Source organism: Thermobia domestica, chromosome 9, assembly GCF_964235325.1.
Source record: "Thermobia domestica chromosome 9, izTheDome1.hap1.1, whole genome shotgun sequence".
NCBI lineage: Eukaryota > Metazoa > Arthropoda > Insecta > Zygentoma > Lepismatidae > Thermobia > Thermobia domestica.
The window spans coordinates 231561708-231579395 of record NC_137462.1 but is presented as its reverse complement, the minus strand read 5'-3'; positions in this window follow the sequence as shown (position 1 = coordinate 231579395).

The window sequence follows — 17688 nt, the reverse complement described above, 5'->3', positions numbered from 1 at the left end:
CCTAGTGGTGTGTCAGTGTGGAGAAATGCAATGAAATATGCGTTATTTTGAAAAAAAGAATAAAATAGTACCAAAAATGGTAGAGAATAAGGTACTTTGTTTCAGCCATAGGGACCCGGGTTCGCGACCGCTATGAGAGAAGTGCTTGTACTCGAGTTTGAGCTTTTTTTCGTGAAAATATGTTAAATGGTTCATAAGATATAGACTAAAACACATTATAATACACGACAATTAGTAACAATTCAATATGCACATAATGACATATAATATATTGTTAGACGGTTGGCAGCCAACATTTTTACGTGAAATAAGAAAATTAAAACAAAATTGAATAGCTCCGTGGTAATTGCAATCAATTTTTGACAGAAGGTGTGCGTCATGTGATCTCATTGAAAAGGTAAGGGTTATAGTCGTTCATGTAGAATATATGTTTCTAACTTCATTATTTTATGCTCTTTCTGCTAATTTGTGCCTTTCGTACCTATCCTGATGTGTAGAATATGAAAACAACATATTTTGTTCTTACATTGAAAATATATATACGGGTGCATTAAAATAAACCGTTGCAGAAGACAAGATAACACTTCGATTTCAGAAAGTTTTAAAAATTTGATATATATAGGTAGTTTCTCTTTGTGTTACGTAAAAATACACATATGTGATCCTCGGGTGTCATATGCAAGCAACCTATTGGTGTGTCAGTGTAGAGAAATGCAATGAAAATATGCGTTATTTTGAAAGAAAGAATAAAATAGTACCAAAAATGGTAGAGAATAAGGTACTTTGTTTCAGCCATAGGGACCCGGGTTCGCGACCGCTATGAGAGAAGTGCTTGTACTCGAGTTTGAGCTTTATTTCGTGAAAATATGTTAAATGGTTCATAAGATATAGACTAAAACACATTATAATACACGACAATTAGTAACAATTCAATATGCACATAATGACATATAATATATTGTTAGACGGTTGCCAGCCAACATTTTTACGTGAAATAAGAAAATTAAAACAAAATTGAATAGCTCCGTGGTAATTGCAATCAATTTTTGACAGAAGGTGTGCGTCATGTGATCTCATTGAAAAGGTAAGGGTTATAGTCGTTCATGTAGAATATATGTTTCTAACTTCATTATTTTATGCTCTTTCTGCTAATTTGTGCCTTTCGTACCTATCCTGATGTGTAGAATATGAAAACAACATATTTTCTTCTTACATTGAAAATATATATACAGGGTGCATTAAAATAAACCGTTGCAGAAGACAAGATAACACTTCGATTTCAGAAAGTTTTAAAAATTTGATATATATAGGTAGTTTCTCTTTGTGTTACGTAAAAATACACATATGTGATCCTCGGGTGTCATATGCAAGCAACCTATTGGTGTGTCAGTGTAGGGAAATGCAGTGAAATATGCGTTATTTTGAAAGAAAGAATAAAATAGTACCAAAAATGGTAGAGAATAAGGTACTTTGTTTCAGCCATAGGGACCCGGGTTCGCGACCGCTATGAGAGAAGTGCTTGTACTCGAGTTTGAGCTTTATTTCGTGAAAATATGTTAAATGGTTCATAAGATATAGACTAAAACACATTATAATACACGACAATTAGTAACAATTCAATATGCACATAATGACATATAATATATTGTTAGACGGTTGCCAGCCAACATTTTTACGTGAAATAAGAAATTAAAACAAAATTGAATAGCTCCGTGGTAATTGGAATCAATTTTTGACAGAAGGTGTGCGTCATGTGATCTCATTGAAAAGGTAAGGGTTATAGTCGTTCATGTAGAATATATGTTTCTAACTTCATTATTTTATGCTCTTTCTGCTAATTTGTGCCTTTCGTACCTATCCTGATGTGTAGAATATGAAAACAACATATTTTGTTCTTACATTGAAAATATATATACAGGGTGCATCAAAATAAACCGTTGCAGAAGACAAGATAACACTTCGATTTCAGAAAGTTTTAAAAGTTTGATATAATTAGGTAGTTTCTCTTTGTGTTACGTAAAAATACACATATGTGATCATCGGGTGTCATATGCAAGCAACTAGTGGTGTGTCAGTGTAGGGAAATGGAGTGAAATATGCGTTATTTTGAAAAAAAGAATAAAATAGTACCAAAAATGGTAGAGAATAAGGTACTTTGTTTCAGCCATAGGGACCCGGGTTCGCGACCGCTATGAGAGAAGTGCTTGTACTCGAGTTTGAGCTTTATTTCGTGAAAATATGTTAAATGGTTCATAAGATATAGACTAAAACACATTATAATACACCACAATTAGTAACAATTCAATATGCACATAATGACATATATATATTGTTAGAAGGTTGCCAGCCAACATTTTTACGTGAAATAAGAAAATTAAAACAAAATTGAATAGCTCCGTGGTAATTGGAATCAATTTTTCACAGAAGGTGTGCGTCATGTGATCTCATTGAAAAGGTAAGGGTTATAGTCGTTCATGTAGAATATATGTTTCTAACTTCATTATTTTATGCTCTTTCTGCTAATTTGTGCCTTTCGTACCTATCCTGATGTGTAGAATATGAAAACAACATATTTTGTTCTTACATTGAAAATATATATACAGGGTGCATCAAAATAAACCGTTGCAGAAGACAAGATAACACTTCGATTTCAGAAAGTTTTAAAAGTTTGATATAATTAGGTAGTTTCTCTTTGTGTTACGTAAAAATACACATATGTGATCCTAGGGTGTCATATGCAAGCAACCTAGTGGTGTGTCGGTGTAGGGAAAAGCAGTGAAATATGCGTTATTTTGAAAAAAAGAATAAAATAGTACCAAAAATGGTAGAGAATAAGGTACTTTGTTTCAGCCATAGGGACCCGGGTTCGCGACCGCTATGAGAGAAGTGCTTGTACTCGAGTTTGAGCTTTATTTCGTGAAAATATGTTAAATGGTTCATAAGATATAGACTAAAACACATTATAATACACGACAATTAGTAACAATTCAATATGCACATAATGACATATAATATATTGTTAGACGGTTGCCAGCCAACATTTTTACGTGAAATAAGAAAATTAAAACAAAATTGAATAGCTCCGTGGTAATTGGAATCAATTTTTGACAGAAGGTGTGCGTCATGTGATCTCATTGAAAAGGTAAGGGTTATAGTCGTTCATGTAGAATATATGTTTCTAACTTCATTATTTTATGCTCTTTCTGCTAATTTGTGCCTTTCGTACCTATCCTGATGTGTAGAATATGAAAACAACATATTTTGTTCTTACATTGAAAATATATATACAGGGTGCATTAAAATAAACCGTTGCAGAAGACAAGATAACACTTCGATTTCAGAAAGTTTTAAAAATTTGATATATATAGGTAGTTTCTCTTTGTGTTACGTAAAAATACACATATGTGATCCTCGGGTGTCATATGCAAGCAACCTATTGGTGTGTCAGTGTAGGGAAATGCAGTGAAATATGCGTTATTTTGAAAGAAAGAATAAAATAGTACCAAAAATGGTAGAGAATAAGTTACTTTGTTTCAGCCATAGGGACCCGGGTTCGCGACCGCTATGAGAGAAGTGCTTGTACTCGAGTTTGAGCTTTATTTCGTGAAAATATGTTAAATGGTTCATAAGATATAGACTAAAACACATTATAATACACGACAATTAGTAACAATTCAATATGCACATAATGACATATAATATATTGTTAGACGGTTGCCAGCCAACATTTTTGCGTGAAATAAGAAAATTAAAACAAAATTGAATAGCTCCGTGGTAATTGGAATCAATTTTTGACAGAAGGTGTGCGTCATGTGATCTCATTGAAAAGGTAAGGGTTATAGTCGTTCATGTAGAATATATGTTTCTAACTTCATTATTTTATGCTCTTTCTGCTAATTTGTGCCTTTCGTACCTATCCTGATGTGTAGAATATGAAAACAACATATTTTGTTCTTACATTGAAAATATATATACAGGGTGCATCAAAATAAAGCTTTGCACAAGACAAGATAACACTTCGATTTCAGAAAGTTTTAAAAGTTTGATATAATTAGGTAGTTTCTCTTTGTGTTACGTAAAAATACACATATGTGATCCTCGGGTGTCATATGCAAGCAACCTAGTGGTGTGTCAGTGTAGAGAAATGCAATGAAATATGCGTTATTTTGAAAAAAAGAATAAAATAGTACCAAAAATGGTAGAGAATAAGGTACTTTGTTTCAGCCATAGGGACCCGGGTTCGCGACCGCTATGAGAGAAGTGCTTGTACTCGAGTTTGAGCTTTATTTCGTGAAAATATGTTAAATGGTTCATAAGATATAGACTAAAACACATTATAATACACGACAATTAGTAACAATTCAATATGCACATAATGACATATAATATATTGTTAGACGGTTGGCAGCCAACATTTTTACGTGAAATAAGAAAATTAAAACAAAATTGAATAGCTCCGTGGTAATTGCAATCAATTTTTGACAGAAGGTGTGCGTCATGTGATCTCATTGAAAAGGTAAGGGTTATAGTCGTTCATGTAGAATATATGTTTCTAACTTCATTATTTTATGCTCTTTCTGCTAATTTGTGCCTTTCGTACCTATCCTGATGTGTAGAATATGAAAACAACATATTTTGTTCTTACATTGAAAATATATATACAGGGTGCATCAAAATAAACCGTTGCAGAAGACAAGATAACACTTCGATTTCAGAAAGTTTTAAAAATTTGATATATATAGGTAGTTTCTCTTTGTGTTACGTAAAAATACACATATGTGATCCTCGGGTGTCATATGCAAGCAACCTATTGGTGTGTCAGTGTAGGGAAATGCAGTGAAATATGCGTTATTTTGAAAGAAAGAATAAAATAGTACCAAAAATGGTAGAGAATAAGGTACTTTGTTTCAGCCATAGGGACCCGGGTTCGCGACCGCTATGAGAGAAGTGCTTGTACTCGAGTTTGAGCTTTATTTCGTGAAAATATGTTAAATGGTTCATAAGATATAGACTAAAACACATTATAATACACGACAATTAGTAACAATTCAATATGCACATAATGACATATAATATATTGTTAGACGGTTGCCAGCCAACATTTTTACGTGAAATAAGAAAATTAAAACAAAATTGAATAGCTCCGTGGTAATTGGAATCAATTTTTCACAGAAGGTGTGCGTCATGTGATCTCATTGAAAAGGTAAGGGTTATAGTCGTTCATGTAGAAAATATGTTTCTAACTTCATTATTTTATGCTCTTTCTGCTAATTTGTGCATTTCGTACCTATCCTGATGTGTAGAATATGAAAACAACATATTTTGTTCTTACATTGAAAATATATATACAGGGTGCATTAAAATAAACCGTTGCAGAAGACAAGATAACACTTCGATTTCAGAAAGTTTTAAAAATTTGATATATATAGGTAGTTTCTCTTTGTGTTACGTAAAAATACACATATGTGATCCTCGGGTGTCATATGCAAGCAACCTAGAGGTGTGTCAGTGTAGAGAAATGCAATGAAATATGCGTTATTTTGAAAGAAAGAATAAAATAGTACCAAAAATGGTAGAGAATAAGGTACTTTGTTTCAGCCATAGGGACCCGGGTTCGCGACCGCTATGAGAGAAGTGCTTGTACTCGAGTTTGAGCTTTATTTCGTGAAAATATGTTAAATGGTTCATAAGATATAGACTAAAACACATTATAATACACGACAATTAGTAACAATTCAATATGCACATAATGACATATAATATATTGTTAGACGGTTGCCAGCCAACATTTTTACGTGAAATAAGAAAATTAAAACAAAATTGAATAGCTCCGTGGTAATTGGAATCAATTTTTGACAGAAGGTGTGCGTCATGTGATCTCATTGAAAAGGTAAGGGTTATAGTCGTTCATGTAGAATATATGTTTCTAACTTCATTATTTTATGCTCTTTCTGCTAATTTGTGCCTTTCGTACCTATCCTGATGTGTAGAATATGAAAACAACATATTTTGTTCTTACATTGAAAATATATATACAGGGTGCATTAAAATAAACCGTTGCAGAAGACAAGATAACACTTCGATTTCAGAAAGTTTTAAAAATTTGATATATATAGGTAGTTTCTCTTTGTGTTACGTAAAAATACACATATGTGATCCTCGGGTGTCATATGCAAGCAACCTATTGGTGTGTCAGTGTAGGGAAATGCAGTGAAATATGCGTTATTTTGAAAGAAAGAATAAAATAGTACCACAAATGGTAGAGAATAAGGTACTTTGTTTCAGCCATAGGGACCCGGGTTCGCGACCGCTATGAGAGAAGTGCTTGTACTCGAGTTTGAGCTTTATTTCGTGAAAATATGTTAAATGGTTCATAAGATATAGACTAAAACACATTATAATACACGACAATTAGTAACAATTCAATATGCACATAATGACATATAATATATTGTTAGACGGTTGCCAGCCAACATTTTTACGTGAAATAAGAAAATTAAAACAAAATTGAATAGCTCCGTGGTAATTGCAATCAATTTTTGACAGAAGGTGTGCGTCATGTGATCTCATTGAAAAGGTAAGGGTTATAGTCGTTCATGTAGAATATATGTTTCTAACTTCATTATTTTATGCTCTTTCTGCTAATTTGTGCCTTTCGTACCTATCCTGATGTGTAGAATATGAAAACAACATATTTTGTTCTTACATTGAAAATATATATACAGGGTGCATCAAAATAAAGCTTTGCACAAGACAAGATAACACTTCGATTTCAGAAAGTTTTAAAAGTTTGATATAATTAGGTAGTTTCTCTTTGTGTTACGTAAAAATACACATATGTGATCCTCGGGTGTCATATGCAAGCAACCTAGTGGTGTGTCAGTGTGGAGAAATGCAATGAAATATGCGTTATTTTGAAAAAAAGAATAAAATAGTACCAAAAATGGTAGAGAATAAGGTACTTTGTTTCAGCCATAGGGACCCGGGTTCGCGACCGCTATGAGAGAAGTGCTTGTACTCGAGTTTGAGCTTTTTTTCGTGAAAATATGTTAAATGGTTCATAAGATATAGACTAAAACACATTATAATACACGACAATTAGTAACAATTCAATATGCACATAATGACATATAATATATTGTTAGACGGTTGGCAGCCAACATTTTTACGTGAAATAAGAAAATTAAAACAAAATTGAATAGCTCCGTGGTAATTGCAATCAATTTTTGACAGAAGGTGTGCGTCATGTGATCTCATTGAAAAGGTAAGGGTTATAGTCGTTCATGTAGAATATATGTTTCTAACTTCATTATTTTATGCTCTTTCTGCTAATTTGTGCCTTTCGTACCTATCCTGATGTGTAGAATATGAAAACAACATATTTTGTTCTTACATTGAAAATATATATACAGGGTGCATTAAAATAAACCGTTGCAGAAGACAAGATAACACTTCGATTTCAGAAAGTTTTAAAAATTTGATATATATAGGTAGTTTCTCTTTGTGTTACGTAAAAATACACATATGTGATCCTCGGGTGTCATATGCAAGCAACCTATTGGTGTGTCAGTGTAGAGAAATGCAATGAAATATGCGTTATTTTGAAAGAAAGAATAAAATAGTACCAAAAATGGTAGAGAATAAGGTACTTTGTTTCAGCCATAGGGACCCGGGTTCGCGACCGCTATGAGAGAAGTGCTTGTACTCGAGTTTGAGCTTTATTTCGTGAAAATATGTTAAATGGTTCATAAGATATAGACTAAAACACATTATAATACACGACAATTAGTAACAATTCAATATGCACATAATGACATATAATATATTGTTAGACGGTTGCCAGCCAACATTTTTACGTGAAATAAGAAAATTAAAACAAAATTGAATAGCTCCGTGGTAATTGCAATCAATTTTTGACAGAAGGTGTGCGTCATGTGATCTCATTGAAAAGGTAAGGGTTATAGTCGTTCATGTAGAATATATGTTTCTAACTTCATTATTTTATGCTCTTTCTGCTAATTTGTGCCTTTCGTACCTATCCTGATGTGTAGAATATGAAAACAACATATTTTCTTCTTACATTGAAAATATATATACAGGGTGCATTAAAATAAACCGTTGCAGAAGACAAGATAACACTTCGATTTCAGAAAGTTTTAAAAATTTGATATATATAGGTAGTTTCTCTTTGTGTTACGTAAAAATACACATATGTGATCCTCGGGTGTCATATGCAAGCAACCTATTGGTGTGTCAGTGTAGGGAAATGCAGTGAAATATGCGTTATTTTGAAAGAAAGAATAAAATAGTACCAAAAATGGTAGAGAATAAGGTACTTTGTTTCAGCCATAGGGACCCGGGTTCGCGACCGCTATGAGAGAAGTGCTTGTACTCGAGTTTGAGCTTTATTTCGTGAAAATATGTTAAATGGTTCATAAGATATAGACTAAAACACATTATAATACACGACAATTAGTAACAATTCAATATGCACATAATGACATATAATATATTGTTAGACGGTTGCCAGCCAACATTTTTACGTGAAATAAGAAAATTAAAACAAAATTGAATAGCTCCGTGGTAATTGGAATCAATTTTTGACAGAAGGTGTGCGTCATGTGATCTCATTGAAAAGGTAAGGGTTATAGTCGTTCATGTAGAATATATGTTTCTAACTTCATTATTTTATGCTCTTTCTGCTAATTTGTGCCTTTCGTACCTATCCTGATGTGTAGAATATGAAAACAACATATTTTGTTCTTACATTGAAAATATATATACAGGGTGCATCAAAATAAACCGTTGCAGAAGACAAGATAACACTTCGATTTCAGAAAGTTTTAAAAGTTTGATATAATTAGGTAGTTTCTCTTTGTGTTACGTAAAAATACACATATGTGATCATCGGGTGTCATATGCAAGCAACCTAGTGGTGTGTCAGTGTAGGGAAATGGAGTGAAATATGCGTTATTTTGAAAAAAAGAATAAAATAGTACCAAAAATGGTAGAGAATAAGGTACTTTGTTTCAGCCATAGGGACCCGGGTTCGCGACCGCTATGAGAGAAGTGCTTGTACTCGAGTTTGAGCTTTATTTCGTGAAAATATGTTAAATGGTTCATAAGATATAGACTAAAACACATTATAATACACCACAATTAGTAACAATTCAATATGCACATAATGACATATATTATATTGTTAGAAGGTTGCCAGCCAACATTTTTACGTGAAATAAGAAAATTAAAACAAAATTGAATAGCTCCGTGGTAATTGGAATCAATTTTTCACAGAAGGTGTGCGTCATGTGATCTCATTGAAAAGGTAAGGGTTATAGTCGTTCATGTAGAATATATGTTTCTAACTTCATTATTTTATGCTCTTTCTGCTAATTTGTGCCTTTCGTACCTATCCTGATGTGTAGAATATGAAAACAACATATTTTGTTCTTACATTGAAAATATATATACAGGGTGCATCAAAATAAACCGTTGCAGAAGACAAGATAACACTTCGATTTCAGAAAGTTTTAAAAGTTTGATATAATTAGGTAGTTTCTCTTTGTGTTACGTAAAAATACACATATGTGATCCTAGGGTGTCATATGCAAGCAACCTAGTGGTGTGTCGGTGTAGGGAAAAGCAGTGAAATATGCGTTATTTTGAAAAAAAGAATAAAATAGTACCAAAAATGGTAGAGAATAAGGTACTTTGTTTCAGCCATAGGGACCCGGGTTCGCGACCGCTATGAGAGAAGTGCTTGTACTCGAGTTTGAGCTTTATTTCGTGAAAATATGTTAAATGGTTCATAAGATATAGACTAAAACACATTAAAATACACCACAATTAGTAACAATTCAATATGCACATAATGACATATATTATATTGTTAGACGGTTGCCAGCCAACATTTTTACGTGAAATAAGAAAATTAAAACAAAATTGAATAGCTCCGTGGTAATTGGAATCAATTTTTGACAGAAGGTGTGCGTCATGTGATCTCATTGAAAAGGTAAGGGTTATAGTCGTTCATGTAGAATATATGTTTCTAACTTCATTATTTTATGCTCTTTCTGCTAATTTGTGCCTTTCGTACCTATCCTGATGTGTAGAATATGAAAACAACATATTTTGTTCTTACATTGAAAATATATATACAGGGTGCATCAAAATAAACCGTTGCAGAAGACAAGATAACACTTCGATTTCAGAAAGTTTTAAAAGTTTGATATAATTAGGTAGTTTCTCTTTGTGTTACGTAAAAATACACATATGTGATCATCGGGTGTCATATGCAAGCAACCTAGTGGTGTGTCAGTGTAGGGAAATGGAGTGAAATATGCGTTATTTTGAAAAAAAGAATAAAATAGTACCAAAAATGGTAGAGAATAAGGTACTTTGTTTCAGCCATAGGGACCCGGGTTCGCGACCGCTATGAGAGAAGTGCTTGTACTCGAGTTTGAGCTTTATTTCGTGAAAATATGTTAAATGGTTCATAAGATATAGACTAAAACACATTATAATACACGACAATTAGTAACAATTCAATATGCACATAATGACATATAATATATTGTTAGACGGTTGCCAGCCAACATTTTTACGTGAAATAAGAAAATTAAAACAAAATTGAATAGCTCCGTGGTAATTGGAATCAATTTTTGACAGAAGGTGTGCGTCATGTGATCTCATTGAAAAGGTAAGGGTTATAGTCGTTCATGTAGAATATATGTTTCTAACTTCATTATTTTATGCTCTTTCTGCTAATTTGTGCCTTTCGTACCTATCCTGATGTGTAGAATATGAAAACAACATATTTTGTTCTTACATTGAAAATATATATACAGGGTGCATCAAAATAAACCGTTGCAGAAGACAAGATAACACTTCGATTTCAGAAAGTTTTAAAAGTTTGATATAATTAGGTAGTTTCTCTTTGTGTTACGTAAAAATACACATATGTGATCCTCGGGTGTCATATGCAAGCAACCTATTGGTGTGTCAGTGTAGGGAAATGCAGTGAAATATGCGTTATTTTGAAAAAAAGAAAAAATAGTACCAAAAATGGTAGAGAATAAGGTACTTTGTTTCAGCCATAGGGACCCGGGTTCGCGACCGCTATGAGAGAAGTGCTTGTACTCGAGTTTGAGCTTTATTTCGTGAAAATATGTTAAATGGTTCATAAGATATAGACTAAAACACATTATAATACACCACAATTAGTAACAATTCAATATGCACATAATGACATATATTATATTGTTAGACGGTTGCCAGCCAACATTTTTACGTGAAATAAGAAAATTAAAACAAAATTGAATAGCTCCGTGGTAATTGGAATCAATTTTTGACAGAAGGTGTGCGTCATGTGATCTCATTGAAAAGGTAAGGGTTATAGTCGTTCATGTAGAATATATGTTTCTAACTTCATTATTTTATGCTCTTTCTGCTAATTTGTGCCTTTCGTACCTATCCTGATGTGTAGAATATGAAAACAACATATTTTGTTCTTACATTGAAAATATATATACAGGGTGCATCAAAATAAACCGTTGCAGAAGACAAGATAACACTTCGATTTCAGAAAGTTTTAAAAGTTTGATATAATTAGGTAGTTTCTCTTTGTGTTACGTAAAAATACACATATGTGATCCTAGGGTGTCATATGCAAGCAACCTAGTGGTGTGTCGGTGTAGGGAAAAGCAGTGAAATATGCGTTATTTTGAAAAAAAGAATAAAATAGTACAAAAAATGGTAGAGAATAAGGTACTTTGTTTCAGCCATAGGGACCCGGTTTCGCGACCGCTATGAGAGAAGTGCTTGTACTCGAGTTTGAGCTTTATTTCGTGAAAATATGTTAAATGGTTCATAAGATATAGACTAAAACACATTATAATACACGACAATTAGTAACAATTCAATATGCACATAATGACATATAATATATTGTTAGACGGTTGCCAGCCAACATTTTTACGTGAAATAAGAAAATTAAAACAAAATTGATAAGCTCCGTGGTAAATGGAATCAATTTTTGACAGAAGGTGTGCGTCATGTGATCTCATTGAAAAGGTAAGGGTTATAGTCGTTCATGTAGAATATATGTTTCTAACTTCATTATTTTATGCTCTTTCTGCTAATTTGTGCCTTTCGTACCTATCCTGATGTGTAGAATATGAAAACAACATATTTTGTTCTTACATTGAAAATATATATACAGGGTGCATCAAAATAAACCGTTGCAGAAGACAAGATAACACTTCGATTTCAGAAAGTTTTAAAAGTTTGATATAATTAGGTAGTTTCTCTTTGTGTTACGTAAAAATACACATATGTGATCCTCGGGTGTCATATGCAAGCATCCTAGTGGTGTGTCAGTGTAGGGAAATGGAGTGAAATATGCGTTATTTTGAAAAAAAGAATAAAATAGTACCAAAAATGGTAGAGAATAAGGTACTTTGTTTCAGCCATAGGGACCCGGGTTCGCGACCGCTATGAGAGAAGTGCTTGTACTCGAGTTTGAGCTTTATTTCGTGAAAATATGTTAAATGGTTCATAAGATATAGACTAAAACACATTATAATACACCACAATTAGTAACAATTCAATATGCACATAATGACATATATTATATTGTTAGACGGTTGCCAGCCAACATTTTTACGTGAAATAAGAAAATTAAAACAAAATTGAATAGCTCCGTGGTAATTGGAATCAATTTTTGACAGAAGGTGTGCGTCATGTGATCTCATTGAAAAGGTAAGGGTTATAGTCGTTCATGTAGAATATATGTTTCTAACTTCATTATTTTATGCTCTTTCTGCTAATTTGTGCCTTTCGTACCTATCCTGATGTGTAGAATATGAAAACAACATATTTTGTTCTTACATTGAAAATATATATACAGGGTGCATCAAAATAAACCGTTGCAGAAGACAAGATAACACTTCGATTTCAGAAAGTTTTAAAAGTTTGATATAATTAGGTAGTTTCTCTTTGTGTTACGTAAAAATACACATATGTGATCATCGGGTGTCATATGCAAGCAACCTAGTGGTGTGTCAGTGTAGGGAAATGGAGTGAAATATGCGTTATTTTGAAAAAAAGAATAAAATAGTACCAAAAATGGTAGAGAATAAGGTACTTTGTTTCAGCCATAGGGACCCGGGTTCGCGACCGCTATGAGAGAAGTGCTTGTACTCGAGTTTGAGCTTTATTTCGTGAAAATATGTTAAATGGTTCATAAGATATAGACTAAAACACATTATAATACACGACAATTAGTAACAATTCAATATGCACATAATGACATATAATATATTGTTAGACGGTTGCCAGCCAACATTTTTACGTGAAATAAGAAAATTAAAACAAAATTGAATAGCTCCGTGGTAATTGGAATCAATTTTTGACAGAAGGTGTGCGTCATGTGATCTCATTGAAAAGGTAAGGGTTATAGTCGTTCATGTAGAATATATGTTTCTAACTTCATTATTTTATGCTCTTTCTGCTAATTTGTGCCTTTCGTACCTATCCTGATGTGTAGAATATGAAAACAACATATTTTGTTCTTACATTGAAAATATATATACAGGGTGCATCAAAATAAACCGTTGCAGAAGACAAGATAACACTTCGATTTCAGAAAGTTTTAAAAGTTTGATATAATTAGGTAGTTTCTCTTTGTGTTACGTAAAAATACACATATGTGATCCTCGGGTGTCATATGCAAGCAACCTAGTGGTGTGTCAGTGTAGGGAAATGCAGTGAAATATGCGTTATTTTGAAAAAAAGAATAAAATAGTACCAAAAATGGTAGAGAATAAGGTACTTTGTTTCAGCCATAGGGACCCGGGTTCGCGACCGCTATGAGAGAAGTGCTTGTACTCGAGTTTGAGCTTTATTTCGTGAAAATATGTTAAATGGTTCATAAGATATAGACTAAAACACATTATAATACACCACAATTAGTAACAATTCAATATGCACATAATGACATATATTATATTGTTAGACGGTTGCCAGCCAACATTTTTACGTGAAATAAGAAAATTAAAACAAAATTGAATAGCTCCGTGGTAATTGGAATCAATTTTTGACAGAAGGTGTGCGTCATGTGATCTCATTGAAAAGGTAAGGGTTATAGTCGTTCATGTAGAATATATGTTTCTAACTTCATTATTTTATGCTCTTTCTGCTAATTTGTGCCTTTCGTACCTATCCTGATGTGTAGAATATGAAAACAACATATTTTGTTCTTACATTGAAAATATATATACAGGGTGCATCAAAATAAACCGTTGCAGAAGACAAGATAACACTTCGATTTCAGAAAGTTTTAAAAGTTTGATATAATTAGGTAGTTTATCTTTGTGTTACGTAAAAATACACATATGTGATCCTCGGGTGTCATATGCAAGCAACCTAGTGGTGTGTCAGTGTAGGGAAATGCAGTGAAATATGCGTTATTTTGAAAAAAAGAATAAAATAGTACCAAAAATGGTAGAGAATAAGGTACTTTGTTTCAGCCATAGAACCCGGGTTCGCGACCGCTATGAGAGAAGTGCTTGTACTCGAGTTTGAGCTTTATTTCGTGAAAATATGTTAAATGGTTCTTAAGATATAGACTAAAACACATTATAATACACGACAATTAGTAACAATTCAATATGCACATAATGACATATAATATATTGTTAGACGGTTGCCAGCCAACATTTTTACGTGAAATAAGAAAATTAAAACAAAATTGAATAGCTCCGTGGTAATTGGAATCAATTTTTGACAGAAGGTGTGCGTCATGTGATCTCATTGAAAAGGTAAGGGTTATAGTCGTTCATGTAGAATATATGTTTCTAACTTCATTATTTTATGCTCTTTCTGCTAATTTGTGCCTTTCGTACCTGTCCTGATGTGTAGAATATGAAAACAACATATTTTGTTCTTACATTGAAAATATATATACAGGGTGCATCAAAATAAACCGTTGCAGAAGACAAGATAACACTTCGATTTCAGAAAGTTTTAAAAGTTTGATATAATTAGGTAGTTTATCTTTGTGTTACGTAAAAATACACATATGTGATCCTCGGGTGTCATATGCAAGCAACCTAGTGGTGTGTCAGTGTAGGGAAATGCAGTGAAATATGCGTTATTTTGAAAAAAAGAATAAAATAGTACCAAAAATGGTAGAGAATAAGGTACTTTGTTTCAGCCACAGAGACCCGGGTTCGCGACCGCTATGAGAGAAGTGCTTGTACTCGAGTTTGAGCTTTATTTCGTGAAAATATGTTAAATGGTTCATAAGATATAGACTAAAACACATTATAATACACCACAATTAGTAACAATTCAATATGCACATAATGACATATAATATATTGTTAGACGGTTGCCAGCCAACATTTTTACGTGAAATAAGAAAATTAAAACAAAATTGAATAGCTCCGTGGTAATTGGAATCAATTTTTGACAGAAGGTGTGCGTCATGTGATCTCATTGAAAAGGTAAGGGTTATAGTCGTTCATGTAGAATATATGTTTCTAACTTCATTATTTTATGCTCTTTCTGCTAATTTGTGCCTTTCGTACCTATCCTGATGTGTAGAATATGAAAACAACATATTTTGTTCTTACATTGAAAATATATATACAGGGTGCATCAAAATAAACCGTTGCAGAAGACAAGATAACACTTCGATTTCAGAAAGTTTTAAAAGTTTGATATAATTAGGTAGTTTCTCTTTGTGTTACGTAAAAATACACATATGTGATCCTAGGGTGTCATATGCAAGCAACCTAGTGGTGTGTCGGTGTAGGGAAAAGCAGTGAAATATGCGTTATTTTGAAAAAAAGAATAAAATAGTACCAAAAATGGTAGAGAATAAGGTACTTTGTTTCAGCCATAGGGACCAGGTTCGCGAACGCTATGAGAGAAGTGCTTGTACTCGAGTTTGAGCTTTATTTCGTGAAAATATGTTAAATGGTTCTTAAGATATAGACCAAAACAGATTATAATACACGACAATTAGTAACAATTCAATATGCACATAATGACATATAATATATTGTTAGACGGTTGCCAGCCAACATTTTTACGTGAAATAAGAAAATTAAAACAAAATTGAATAGCTCCGTGGTAATTGGAATCAATTTTTGACAGAAGGTGTGCGTCATGTGATCTCATTGAAAAGGTAAGGGTTATAGTCGTTCATGTAGAATATATGTTTCTAACTTCATTATTTTATGCTCTTTCTGCTAATTTGTGCCTTTCGTACCTATCCTGATGTGTAGAATATGAAAACAACATATTTTGTTCTTACATTGAAAATATATATACAGGGTGCATCAAAATAAACCGTTGCAGAAGACAAGATAACACTTCGATTTCAGAAAGTTTTAAAAGTTTGATATAATTAGGTAGTTTCTCTTTGTGTTACGTAAAAATACACATATGTGATCCTCGGGTGTCATATGCAAGCAACCTAGTGGTGTGTCAGTGTAGGGAAATGCAGTGAAATATGCGTTATTTTGAAAAAAAGAATAAAATAGTACCAAAAATGGTAGAGAATAAGGTACTTTGTTTCAGCCATAGGGACCCGGTTTCGCGACCGCTATGAGAGAAGTGCTTGTACTCGAGTTTGAGCTTTATTTCGTGAAAATATGTTAAATGGTTCTTAAGATATAGACCAAAACAGATTATAATACACGACAATTAGTAACAATTCAATATGCACATAATGACATATAATTTATTGTTAGACGGTTGCCAGCCAACATTTTTACGTGAAATAAGAAAATTAAAACAAAATTGAATAGCTCCGTGGTAATTGGAATCAATTTTTGACAGAAGGTGTGCGTCATGTGATCTCATTGAAAAGGTAAGGGGTATAGTCGTTCATGTAGAATATATGTTTCTAACTTCATTATTTTATGCTCTTTCTGCTAATTTGTGCCTTTCGTACCTATCCTGATGTGTAGAATATGAAAACAACATATTTTGTTCTTACATTGAAAATATATATACAGGGTGCATCAAAATAAACCGTTGCAGAAGACAAGATAACACTTCGATTTCAGAAAGTTTTAAAAGTTTGATATAATTAGGTAGTTTCTCTTTGTGTTACGTAAAAATACACATATGTGATCCTCGGGTGTCATATGCAAGCAACCTAGTGGTGTGTCAGTGTAGGGAAATGCAGTGAAATATGCGTTATTTTGAAAAAAAGAATAAAATAGTACCAAAAATGGTAGAGAATAAGGTACTTTGTTTCAGCCATAGGGACCCGGGTTCGCGACCGCTATGAGAGAAGTGCTTGTACTCGAGTTTGAGCTTTATTTCGTGAAAATATGTTAAATGGTTCATAAGATATAGACTAAAACACATTATAATACACCACAATTAGTAACAATTCAATATGCACATAATGACATATAATATATTGTTAGACGGTTGCCAGCCAACATTTCTACGTGAAATAAGAAAATTAAAACAAAATTGAATAGCTCCGTGGTAATTGGAATCAATTTTTGACAGAAGGTGTGCGTCATGTGATCTCATTGAAAAGGTAAGGGTTATAGTCGTTCATGTAGAATATATGTTTCTAACTTCATTATTTTATGCTCTTTCTGCTAATTTGTGCCTTTCGTACCTATCCTGATGTGTAGAATATGAAAACAACATATTTTG